General features: G+C 42.9%; 1 pseudogene; it reads left to right on the top strand.

The window, feature by feature from the left end:
* The first annotated feature begins 2,472 nt into the window (after positions 1-2,472).
* LOC138445188 (inositol-3-phosphate synthase 1-like) lies at positions 2,473-11,491 on the top strand (annotated as a pseudogene).
* Positions 11,492-12,326: the final 835 nt, after the last annotated feature.

Below are 12,326 nucleotides of genomic sequence, written 5' to 3'. Positions count from 1 at the left end.
CTCATCAATCCTGTCTCCACAGGACAAAGAAGATAACTCGGGCTTTCCTCTAGCACAGTTGATCTTACTGTGTTTACTTGCAATAGTATATAAAAGTTTCTTTCAGCTTCACAAATTATCTAATAATAATAGGTAAAATTTTAGGACAGCTGTCAAATTTAGGAACCTCTTCCTATGATATTTCGGGTCATTTCAAAGCTTTCTGTGCAGTGATTAACTGGAAATATTCCTTGGACTGATGATAAATCTTTGTGACTCACTGATGTCCTCATGTAGTGGTATATCATTAATTTTATGTTATTTTTGTTAGAGGAAGTATTACATGTCAAGAATTTCAATCTTTTATCAATGCGCTCATACGTCATGCTCCATCATAATCAGACTATCAAACAGTTTAAGAACATATTCATTGGGGACTTTGCTGGTGGTCCAGGGGCTGAGACTCTGCACTCCCAATACAGGGGGTCCCAGTTCAATTCCTGATCGGAGAACTAGATCCCACATGCCACAATACACAGCTCAGATGCCACCACAACGGAGATTAAAGATACCAAGTGCCGCAATTAAGATCTAGCACAGCCAAACAAATAAAAAGGACCTCTCCATTAAGTTCATTTGCAAAGTAGTGCTTTCCCTTAGTGAATTTAGAGAGCAAACACATATGATGAAAAAGCCTCCAGAAAGGTAATATCTGTTGTCCACTGAACACTGAATAGCTTTAATTACAAATTATGTATTTCTGCAGTTTGGTGATTTTATTACCTCTTTCAATAATCAACTGCACTAGTAGCACTTCAGTTGTTTTAAATGTTTAAAAAATTTAAACAAAGTACATACCAACTTACAAGCTCATAAAATTAATACTATATCCGTGTGATGAATAACAAAAATTTATCATGATATATTTTTAGTGCCATCTAGTGTTTAAAGGGCTTCATAGAGTAAAGTGAAAGTCACTCAGCTGCATCTGACTCTTTGCGACTCCATGGATTCATACAGCCCATGGAATTCTCCAGGCCAGAATACTGGAGTGGGTAGCCTTTCCCTTCTCCAGAGGATCTTCCCAACCCAGGGATGAAACCCAGGTCTCCTGCATTGCAGGATTCTTTACCAGCTGAGCTGCCAGGAAAGCCCTCACAGAGTAAATATTTATCAATTTATCATAGAGTAAGTAAACATGCAAACAATTTAGTTTTAAAATTTGTGTCAACATATATTCTTCGATTCTATATCCCAGTCATTCCATCTAAGATTTTATATTAAATCTGACAATAAAAGAACTGTAAGATTATGTGAGCTTACAGAAACTGTCATGAAATAAAAGGAATTAAGTCATCCCTTCACTAATTTTATAGGAGATGTCAGTCAGGACATCAGCTATGTAAGACAGACAGGCAAGAATATCCAATGAAGAAAAGACAACCTCTTCAGTAAATGGTGCTGGAAGAACTAGACAGCTACATGTAAAAAAAAAATGAAATTAGAACGTTCCCTAACACCATACACAAAAATAAACTCAAATGGATTATAAAGACCTAAATGTAAGGCCAGAAGCTATAAAACTTGGAGAGAAAATCATAGGAAAACACTCTTTGACATAAATCACAGCAAAATCCTCTTTGACCCACCTCCTAGAGTAATGGAAATAAAAACAAAAGGGACCTAATTAAAATTAAAAGCTTTTACACAGCAAAGGAAGCTATTAATGAGGTTAAAAGCCAATCCTCAGAATAGGAGTTGCAAGCAAAGCAACTGACAAAAGATTAATCTCCAAAATATACAAGCGGCTCATGCAGCTCAACATCAGAAAAACAAACAACCAATCAAAAAATGGGCAGAAGATCTAAACAGACATTTCTCCAAAGACATGCAGATGGCTAACAAACAGACAAAAAGATGCTCTACATCACTCATTATTAGACAAATGCAAATCAAAACTACATGAGGTACCACTTCACAACAGTCAGAATGGCCATCACCAAAAAAATCTACAAACAATAAATATTGGAGAGGATGTGGAGAAAACGGAACCCTCTGGCATTGTTGGTGGGAATGCAAATTGATATAACCACTATGGAAAATAACATGGAGATTTCTTTAAAAACTAGAAATAAAACTACCTTATGACCCAGCAATCCCATTACGGGGCATATACCCTGAGAAAACCATAATTCAAAAAGACACGCGGTACCAAAATGTTCACTGCAGCACTGTTTCCAATTGCCAGGACATGAAAGCACCCTACATGTCCATCGACAGATGAATGGACAGATGTGGTACAAATATACAACAGGATATTACTCAGCTGTAAAAAGAAAGGCAATTGAGTCAGGTGAACTGAGGTGGATGAACCTAAAGCATGTTACATAGAGTGAAGTTAAGTCAGAAGGGGAAAAACAAACATCCTATATTAACACATATATATATGGAATCTAGAAAAATGGTACTGATGAACCTATTTGCAGGGAAGGAATGGACCCAAAGGTGAGGACAGTCTTGTGAACAAGGAGGGGAAGGAGAGGGTGGGACACATCCAGAGTGGCACCAACATGTACACACCAGCACGTGTACAACAGCTAGCTAGTGAGAAGCAGCTGTGCAGCACAGGCAGCTTACCCGGGTGCTCTTGTGATGACCTAGAGAGGTGGGGTGGCGCGAGGTGGGAGGAAGGCTCGGGAGGGAGGGGATATATGTATACTTAGGGCTAATTCGCATTTTGTGCAGCAGAAACCAACACAACATTGTAAAGCAATTATCCTCCAATTTAAACACACACACACACACACATACACACACAGGGACTCGTTTTCATTGAAATCTCCAGATAAAATGTTTCATACAGTCTTAGGTCTAAAAGGATATGTTTGAATCAAACCAAGTTGAACTTAAACTGTTATGTGTTATCTCCTTAAATTAAAAAAAATTACGATTAACTTTATACCTGTATTAAAAGTTTTATAAAAAGTTTTACTTAGCCACCTGCTGCTGTCCCTGCCGACTCCGCACCATTCCTTGTGATGGATGAAAACCGAGTTCAAGGTTGAGAGCCCGCTGCGGTCTACAGCCTGACGCCAAGGACTTATATTAAGTACTGGATCACATTTGTCAACAGCGAAGCCAGGTCCACGTGCTTCACCCTCCAGGCCGCCCAGCAGCTGCCCCAGCTTGGGGTCCTGCTCCGCCAGGACAGGAACAACCACTCCAGGCTGAGCCCTGCCATGCTGGACTGCACCTGTCCTGGGCCACGTGCACCCGCCGCAAGGAGGCCAGCTACAACCACTGGCTGACGCCCACGGCCCTCATCAGCCTGAGCCTGGACAACAAGGGCCAGGAGCTATCCGTGACTTCAGCTCACTGCCCACGGTGGTCTCGACGACCGCCTGTTCTCCGACTCGAGCGTGATCATCTCTGAACCTGCAGGAGGTGACACGCACTCACAGGCTCTGCAGGAGCTATTGTGGCCACTCTCGGAAACTCTGTGCCCTCTCGGCTCTGTCTGTATCCCCCAAGTTCCTCACAACTAACTAACCAGAGCGCGCACGCCGACGACGTCCTCCCGGGCACACGCGCGCACACGCAGCAGCCGGAGGAGACATCCTCACGGTGTGGACCGCCAACCTTCAGCGCTTCTGCAAAGAGCTCCTGGCTCTCAGTGACACCGCTGAAAGCCTGCTGCGCACCGTCCAGCTGGGCCTGGAAGTGTTGCCCTCCACGCTCTCCAGGGTGGCCAGCATCTTGAAGGGCTGCGCTTTCCTTGGTGGGTACTCACAGACCACGCCAGTGCCTGGTACCCTGGAGCTCACGTGGCAGTGCCGTATTTTTGTGGGTGGAGACGACTATCAGTCGGGCCAGACCAAGGTCAGGTTCATGCTCACGGACTTCCTTATTGTCTCTGGCCTCAAGACCTTGTCCATCGTGAGCTACAGCCACCTGGCAACAATGATGGGCAGAACCCGTTGGCGCCAACACAGTTCCGCTCCAAGGAGGTGTCCAAGAGCAGCGTGGTATACGATGTGCTGGTACACAGCGACGCAGCGCTCTACTTGCAGAGTGAGGAGCCAGGTCACTGCACGGTCATCCGGCACGTGGGCAACAGCAAGCGTGTCCTGGATTAGTACACAGCAGAGCGGATGCTGGGCGGTACCAACAGGCTGGAACTGCACAACACATTCGAGGACTCGCTCCTGGCCAATCCCCTCACGCCGGACCTGGAGCCGCTGCCAAACCATGCCAGCGTGTGATCCTCTGCACAAATGTCAACCCAGAGCTACAGAGCTTCCAACCGGTGCTGTCGCTGCTCGGTTTGGCTTCCTCTTGCAAGCACAGCTTGGACGATGGGGCAGCCCGGTGGCTAACCCACTCTTCCGCCAACACCAACTGCATTGAGCGCACCTTCAGAGTCTGCACATGCTTCTGGAGTGTGAGATGAAGCGCCCTGTCCTAGAGCGAGTTGGGCTTGTGGCCACTGCCTGCCTGTGCCTTGCGAGAAAAGAGCAGCGCCCGCCTCCCGCAGTGGCTTTACTGGTGACACCAAATGGGCACTCGCAAGCTGAGGCACCCTAGATGCCCACCACCTAAGGCCGTGACCATACAGCTCCCCCATAACTACTCCTGTCCCCAGTGCTCCTCAGGCCCCTGGAAGAAACAAAGCTAGTGCCATCCCAGGGACAGAGGAGCCTGGCCGGTTACAGTCCATGGGGTCACAAAAAGTCGGGCACGACTGAATTGACCTAGCACCTATTAGCCAAAAAAAATTAAATTAAATTAAAAATTTTACTTAGTAGATCAGTAGGTTTATGATAACCAAAACCAAATGCTTAAGTTCTTTAATCAAAACACAACTTGCTTGATTTTAGTATTTTATCCATAACAAATAAATACCAGGTTAACAAAACAGAAGTTTATTTCAGCTATGTTGTTATGTGTGTGTGTGAAACATATAAAAACTTAAAAAAAAAAAATTCTGCAGTCACAATGAGAAAAAACAAGGGATATAGGTAACAAATTTGTTCTTTCCCTTCTTTTTACTATTAATTCATTGTCTATCTAAAGCAGCTGGATTTACATGCTATTAAATTCATGTTGCTCTTAGAATTAGAGGTTAAGACTGAGACAATGAAAACAAGTTACAGCTTTTGAAAAACCATACATACTACAGGTACCACAAGATCCAGAAAATATCATCATCATTTTATCCTCAGCTAATTTAAAAAAAAAAAAATCAGAGTAGGAAACTGCACTCCCTTAGGCTCACACCGGCCTTTGTAAGGGTGCAGCAATGCCCCGAAACAAGGATTCTCACGGGACTAAAGTTAGTGCTTTTACGTTGAAGTCATGCTCCCACCTGGGTCCTAGGAGACTCAGACACACGTAACCCATGTCTCAATTTGCTTGTGTCTGCAGAGGCAGTCATTCCCAGAATGCTCAATGTAGGCCAAGCCTACACAGGCCAGGAGCCACTCTATCACAGCCACTCTTATCAGAGTATGATAAGACTCTGTCTTTATGGCCCCCCAGGAAATTATGGAAACAACGGATACATTATTTCAAGAAGTTAACAATCAACAGGGTGACATGCTGAACGCCAGTCAATCTGAAGGGAGGAGAAAGAAATGGGGTAAAAGCCAAGTGAGTGGTGTCTGGCTGGAAATTCCCTTGCTTGACACTGAATCTTGGAGAGCGGCAGTAGGTGTGTGTGGGTGTATGTGCAAATCTGTGTGTGTTGACTGGCAAGCAGCACAGATAAGCCACTTGAGCTGGTAGCTGAATAGAGTACGTTTTGCTGTGAATTCCTCTCTGATCCAAAAGTATATGTATCTTTTCTCTCATGTGAGAGGCTCTCAACTAACTTGCTATACCTTCCAGGTACTCAAAAAATATACTCTGAATGATTTTTCCCTTCAAAATTTCTTAGTGCAAAGGAGAAATTTTTTTATGGGTAGAGAGGAAGCAATTTTTACTTCATTGGTTTCTGCTTAATCCAGGTGCTATTAAATTCCACCTACCGATTAGAGTTTCAATGTAAAAAGAGCTCCCCCAAAATATTTCTTGAAGTATTCATCCTTAACCCTAATAGCAATGTGTAATCTGGTTTCAGTGAATGGTTGAATCAGGTCTGGCAATTCTAACCTACAATCAATTAAAGCACTAGTCCTCAAACTGACTGTAGAAGCACAAACAAGAAAAAATATCACAAATTTGATCTACTATTGTGATTTGCCCATAAGCCATCATTTTCGCCTCTAACTAGCTCATTTAAAATTGTTTCAAATTCGATACAGTGCATTATAAAGCCCAAAGTTTTCATTAAAATATTTTAAAGCTACATGCTATTTTAACATTTTTTTCCAAAAATAAGTTTGTTGGAAAGCTACATAGTGTATTTTTTTTACTTGTAAGAATTACTTTTTATTTAACCATTTATTCTATCTTCTTTTCCGTGCAGAACTTCTCAAGCAGAAGAAAACACTTTTTTAGAGAATTATCTAAAAAGCCCCAATCATAACTACTTTCATTAATTCTTCCCAATATTTCACAATTTTCTTTGGACAGAAAGTCTTCCTAGTAAACACATATTCTAGCGGGTTCGATCCCTCGGTAGGGAAGATGCCCTAGAGAAGGGAATGGCAACCCACTCCAGTATTCTTGCCTGGAAAATCCTATGGACAGAGGAACCTGGAGAGCTACAGTCCATAGGGTCGCAAAGAGTCGGACATGACTGGGCGACACAGCACGCACACACGCTTTAAATTTGCAGTGTTATATGTCAAATGCATTGCAATTTGAAAAAATACCTGAGATCATTTTCTAAAGTCCTGTACTCAAAGAAATTCAATATTAGTTCATCATTGCCTTTCATACATGTGAAAAATAAGCTTTAAGATGCCTTGTGAAGCTTTTCTCTATTTGGTAAATAAGTCTTCCCCCCCCCTTCCCCCCCAGGTCTTCACTGTAAGCTGTCTAAGACAACGTATTTTATTTACTTAAATATTCATTCATTTGTTCATTTATTTAACATTGAAATCCTTTCTTGATTCCAGAACACCTTAAAAGCTTATCCCTCAACTTACAGATTTAAGGGATAATTTTCAGGATAAAGCACAAAGGAAATCAAAGATAAGAAAATATTTAAAAATTAAATAAGTGAGTGGCATTATAAGAGGAAGAACAAGTGCTTTCAAATATAAGAGTGAATGCTATTGTTCAATTCACCATAAGCTGGTTTCATGATTTGAAGTTCTAACATTCCTACAATGGTGAAAATCATTAACTGATATACTAGGGCTTAAAGATGGCTGTACCACACAGAGTCTTAATGTTCTCCTGCCCACAGTACTTAGGGACTCTTGAGGAGGCTGTCATTGGGTAGTGCCTCGATTGGACACACCCAGTACTGCCTGGAGAGCAGAGGAATGGGATCAACAGGGTCTTTTTGTTTGAGAGATCAAGAAGCATCATGCGGGGGAAAGTCACTCTGGAGAAACAGAGAAGGCACACATGCTGTGATCAAGCACCGTGAGTCACATCAGAGGGGCAGGAAGCATGCTCTCCCCACAGGTGATATGACTGGAAAGGACATTTTATGGACCCAGTAACCAAACCAGCTCACGTGGGCTGGGGAATGGAAACTGTATGCTACAGGATGATCTGCAGGAGAGAGCATATTTTATAGGCTTTGCCTTTAAACTTACCCCAAACCTGACTGCTCTCAGTTTCTCTGTCTCCATCACCCTGGTCTAAGCCACTGTTTTCTTTTTCTGGATCACTGCAATAACTCCCTACCCAACTTCCTGCTCCCACTCTTAAACCCTTCTTGATTATTTTCACACTGCAGCCAGACAGATCTATTTAAAATATAATTAAGGTCATGCCACTCTTCTACCTAAAATTATTGATAGCTTCCTATTACATTTAGAATAAAGTCAACCTTCCTTATGTTGACATAAGCGGCCCTCCATGTGCTCATCCCTGGATACATCGGCAACCTCATCTACCACTTTCTCTCCAAACTGGCCACCCTGTTCTTAAATATATCCAGGATAAATAAATAAACCTAACTTGACTTAGCAGCAGCAGCAGCAGGCTTTTACAGTTGCCTTACCCTTTGCCTCAAACATCCTTCTCACTGATACCTGCTTGCTGGAACTCCACTTGATTGACTCATCAGATATTTACTGTATCTGACTGAGGAACTGAGCAACCAACAGGATGAAGCTCTTACCTGTGGAATCATGACGGAACACTTGCAAGTCAGAATTGTACTCAGGTGGATCTATACAGCAGCTCAGTTGGACTCAGGTAATCATTTCCCTGCCATCCCCAGCAGGCCACCATTATCAATCACCTTACACCTTATTAATGTCCTCTTTTCAATGTCTGATATGACTGCCACGACTGCCACCTATCACGGTCTTCTACCACACATGCCTTACTTTTGTTCTCATAGCACTTACAGTTATAATTTATACAGTCAACTCTCCTAATCTGTAAGTTCTACATCCAAGGATTCAACCAATATGGATCAAAAATCTTTGAAAAAAAAGTTCCAAAGAGCAAAACTTGAATTTGTAGCATGCTGACAATTATTTACATAGCATTTGCATTGTATTGGGTATTCTATGTAATCTGGAGATAATTTAAAATATACAGGAAGATGTGCACAGGTTATACACAAATACTATACCATCTTATGGTCTTCCCCGGTGGCTCGGATGGTAAAGAATCACCCTGCAATGCAGGAGACCTGGGTTTGATCCCTGGGTTGGGAAGATGCCCTGGAGAAGGGCATGGCAATGCACTCCAGTATTCTTCCCTGGAGAATCCCCATGGACAGAGGAGCCTGGCCAGCCACAGTCCATGGGGTCACAAACAGTTGGACATGACTGAGCGACTAAGCACAATAATACCATCTTATATAAGAGACTTGAGCATCTGATGATATAGGTATTTGGGGTGGGAGATGTTGGAATCAATACCCTGCAAATGCCAAGGGATGGCTGTACTTATCCGTCTGTGGGTTGACTATCTATGATGGAACTTACAGCACTGAAACGCAGGTTCTATGTGGGCAGAAACTTTGATTTCTTCCCAGCAGCACCACCCCTTGTGCTTAGAACAGTAATTGGTACTTAGGGTGCTCAAGATATACTTATTGGTTAAAGGAATGACTAAATGAGAAGCTCTTGATATGGCAGAGTAATTTAAGGAAGGCTAGAGTTTCCAGGTCATAAGCGGAGACTGAACCATGGGAAAATCTATTTGATATAGTCTGATGAAACACTTCACACCTGGAATGTGAAGTCAAGCGGGCCTTAGAAAGCATCACTACGAACAAAGCTAGTGGAGGTGATGGACTTCCAGTTGAGCTATTTCAAAGCCTGAAAGATGATGCTGTGAAAGTGCTGCACTCAATATGCCAGCACATTTGGAAAACTCAGCAGTGGCCACAGGACTGGAAAAGGTCAGTTTTCATTTCAGTCCCAAAGAAAGGCAATGCCAAAGAGTGCTCAAACTACTGCACAGTTGCACTCATCTCACACGCTAGTAAAGTAATGCTCAAAATCCTCCAAGCCAGGCTTCAGCAATACGTGAACTGTGAACTTCCTGACGTTCAAGCTGGTTTTAGAAAAGGCAGAGGAACCAGAGATCAAATTGCCAACATCCGCTGGATCATGGAAAAAGCAGGAGAGTTCCAGAAAAACATCTATTTCTGCTTTATTGACTATGCCAAAGCCTTTGACTGTGTGGATCACAATAAACTGTGGAAAATTCTGAAAGAGATGGGAATAGCAGACCACCTGACCTGCCTCTTGAGAAACCTATATGCAGGTCAGCAAGCAACAGTTAGAACTGGACATGGAACAACAGACTGGTTCCAAATAGGAAAAGGAGTACATCAAGGCTGTATACTGTCACCCTGCTTATTTAACTTCTATGCAGAGTACATCATGAGAAATGCTAGGCTGGAAAAAGCACAAGCTGGGATCAAGATTGCCGGGAGAAATATCAATAACCTCAGATATGCAGATGACACCACCCTTATGGCAGAAAGTGAAGAGGAACTAAAAAGCCTCTTGATGAAAGTGAAAGAGGAGAGTGAAAAAGTTGGTTTAAAGCTCAACATTCAGAAAACGAAGATCATGGCATTTGGTCCCATCACTTCATGGGAGATAGATGGGGAAACAGTGGAAACAGTGTCAGACTTTATTTTTTTGGGCTCCAGAATCACTGCAGATGGTGCTTGCAGCCATGAAATTAAAAGACGCTTACTCTTTGGAAGGAAAGTTATGACCAACCTAGATGGCATATTCAAAAGCAGAGACATTACTTTGCCGACTAAGGTCCATCTAGTCAAGGCTATGGTTTTTCCAGTGGTCGTGTATGGATGTGAGAGTTGGAGTGTGAAGAAAGCTGAGTGCCGAAGAATTGATGCCTTTGAACCATGGTGTTGGAGAAGACTCTTGAGAGTCCCTTGGACTGCAAGGAGATCCAACCAGTCCATTCTGAAGGAGATCAGCCCTAGGATTTCTTTGGAAGGAATGATGCTAAAGCTGAAACTCCAGTACTTTGGCCACTCCATGCGAAGAGTTGACTCATTGGAAAAGACTGTGATGCTGGGAGGGATTGGGGGCAGGAGGAGAAGGGGACGACCCAGGATGAGATGGCTGGATGGCATCACGGACTCGATGGACATGAGTCTGAGTGAACTCCGGGAGTTGGTGATGGACAGGGCGGCCTGGCGGGCTGCGATTCATGGGGTCGCAAAGGGTCGGACACGACTGGGCGACTGAACCAGAACTGTAACTGATGAAACACTTTGAGTTCCTGGCACTGCGAACTGACAGTTGAATTTGAATGTTTAAAAGTCATCTCAAAGCAAAAGTCTACACTTGATCTTCTCCCAGGACTGGTGTTTCCTGTCTCGTTAAATGGTACCACCCCTCTCTCCAGGTATCCACGTTCCCTGTGGTCCTCTTTGCTTCCATTAGAATGCTGTTCTTCTTCATCTTGTCGCATGCTCACTCATTAGCTCAGTTAATTTCTACTCATTTTTCAGGTCTGTGATAGGTTATCTTTTACAGAAACGGGAATACTTCCTGTCCCTTGTAACCTTCCGCAGAACCTTGCCTCTTGCTGTAAAGAAGCAGAGCTGCTTTCCCCTTCCTTTGAACCTGGGCTGGCCTTTGTGGCTGCTTTGAGAACAGAATACAGGAGAAGCAACACCACGCTACAGCTTCTGGCTGGCTCTGTCCCTCTGACAATGCTTGGACTGGGAACCCACCCATTCATTGTTAGTGGCGAAGTCCTGGCTGTAAGGAGAGACTACCGAGGGATATTCTGGTCAGAAGTCCCTGCCTACAGGCAGCTGAGTGATCACTCAGAAGACTCTGATTCTGACCTTAGAAGCCACCTCCCCACGTGCCTCCAACACAGACACGGGGCCTTTGGATCGTCCATTGGAGCTTCCAGACACTTATGGAGCAGACAATAAAATACATCTGCTGTGTCCTGACCACACCCATCACCTGCACACAGACCTTATGACCAACATAAACATTTGTTTCATGCCACCAAACTGGGCCAACTGTTCACCTAATAACAGGTAACTGACAGAGATCTCATTCAAAGTTCCAGTCCAAAGGAAACCTCCTCCAGATGGGGCAGAACCTTCTTTCAGAACTCCATATCCCTCTCTCTCAAAGTAAAGTTTTATGTTTGCTTTTGTGATTATTTGACTCTAAATTCTAAAGTATGGTAAGTCTATCTGTTGCTCACTGATTTCCGTCTTTTAGCTTGATTCCCTAAGTCAAATAAAATCAGAAAGCCTGATGTTGAATTTCTATTATTTTAATGTGAGTGCCAAGCCTAGATCTATGACTTTCTTTGGGTGAAAGTCTACCATTCATATACCATTTCTCTTTATTACATTTGCATATTCTTTTATCTCGCTAAGTGACTCCATGTAAAAATTTAAAATACTACTTAGCATGTTAATATCTACTTTTATTAGTTAATATCTGGATATTAATATTTTAATGCCTTCAATTACCTGGTAGAGATTAAATTACTTAATGATCTCTTATTTCTTATTCATATGCCAAATTTTGTTTCTGTAATTGCTCTGATTTTGTTAGAAACTACAGGATCTGATTATACATATTCCAGGCATTTTGAGCATTCATTTCAAGGTTTCCTGAGGACCTCTTTTAAGATATGACAGTAAGAACATGGACATCAGAGGCGGAAATTCCTAGGTTTAAATGCTTTTTGAGCCACTCAACCGTTGTGTGATCTAGGGAAAGAAACCTACAGCAATTCTATTGCCT

This window comes from Ovis canadensis, chromosome 8 (genome assembly GCF_042477335.2).
Source record: "Ovis canadensis isolate MfBH-ARS-UI-01 breed Bighorn chromosome 8, ARS-UI_OviCan_v2, whole genome shotgun sequence".
NCBI lineage: Eukaryota > Metazoa > Chordata > Mammalia > Artiodactyla > Bovidae > Ovis > Ovis canadensis.
The sequence above is the reverse complement of the archived record's forward strand: the minus strand, read 5'-3'. Positions and strand labels throughout refer to the sequence as shown.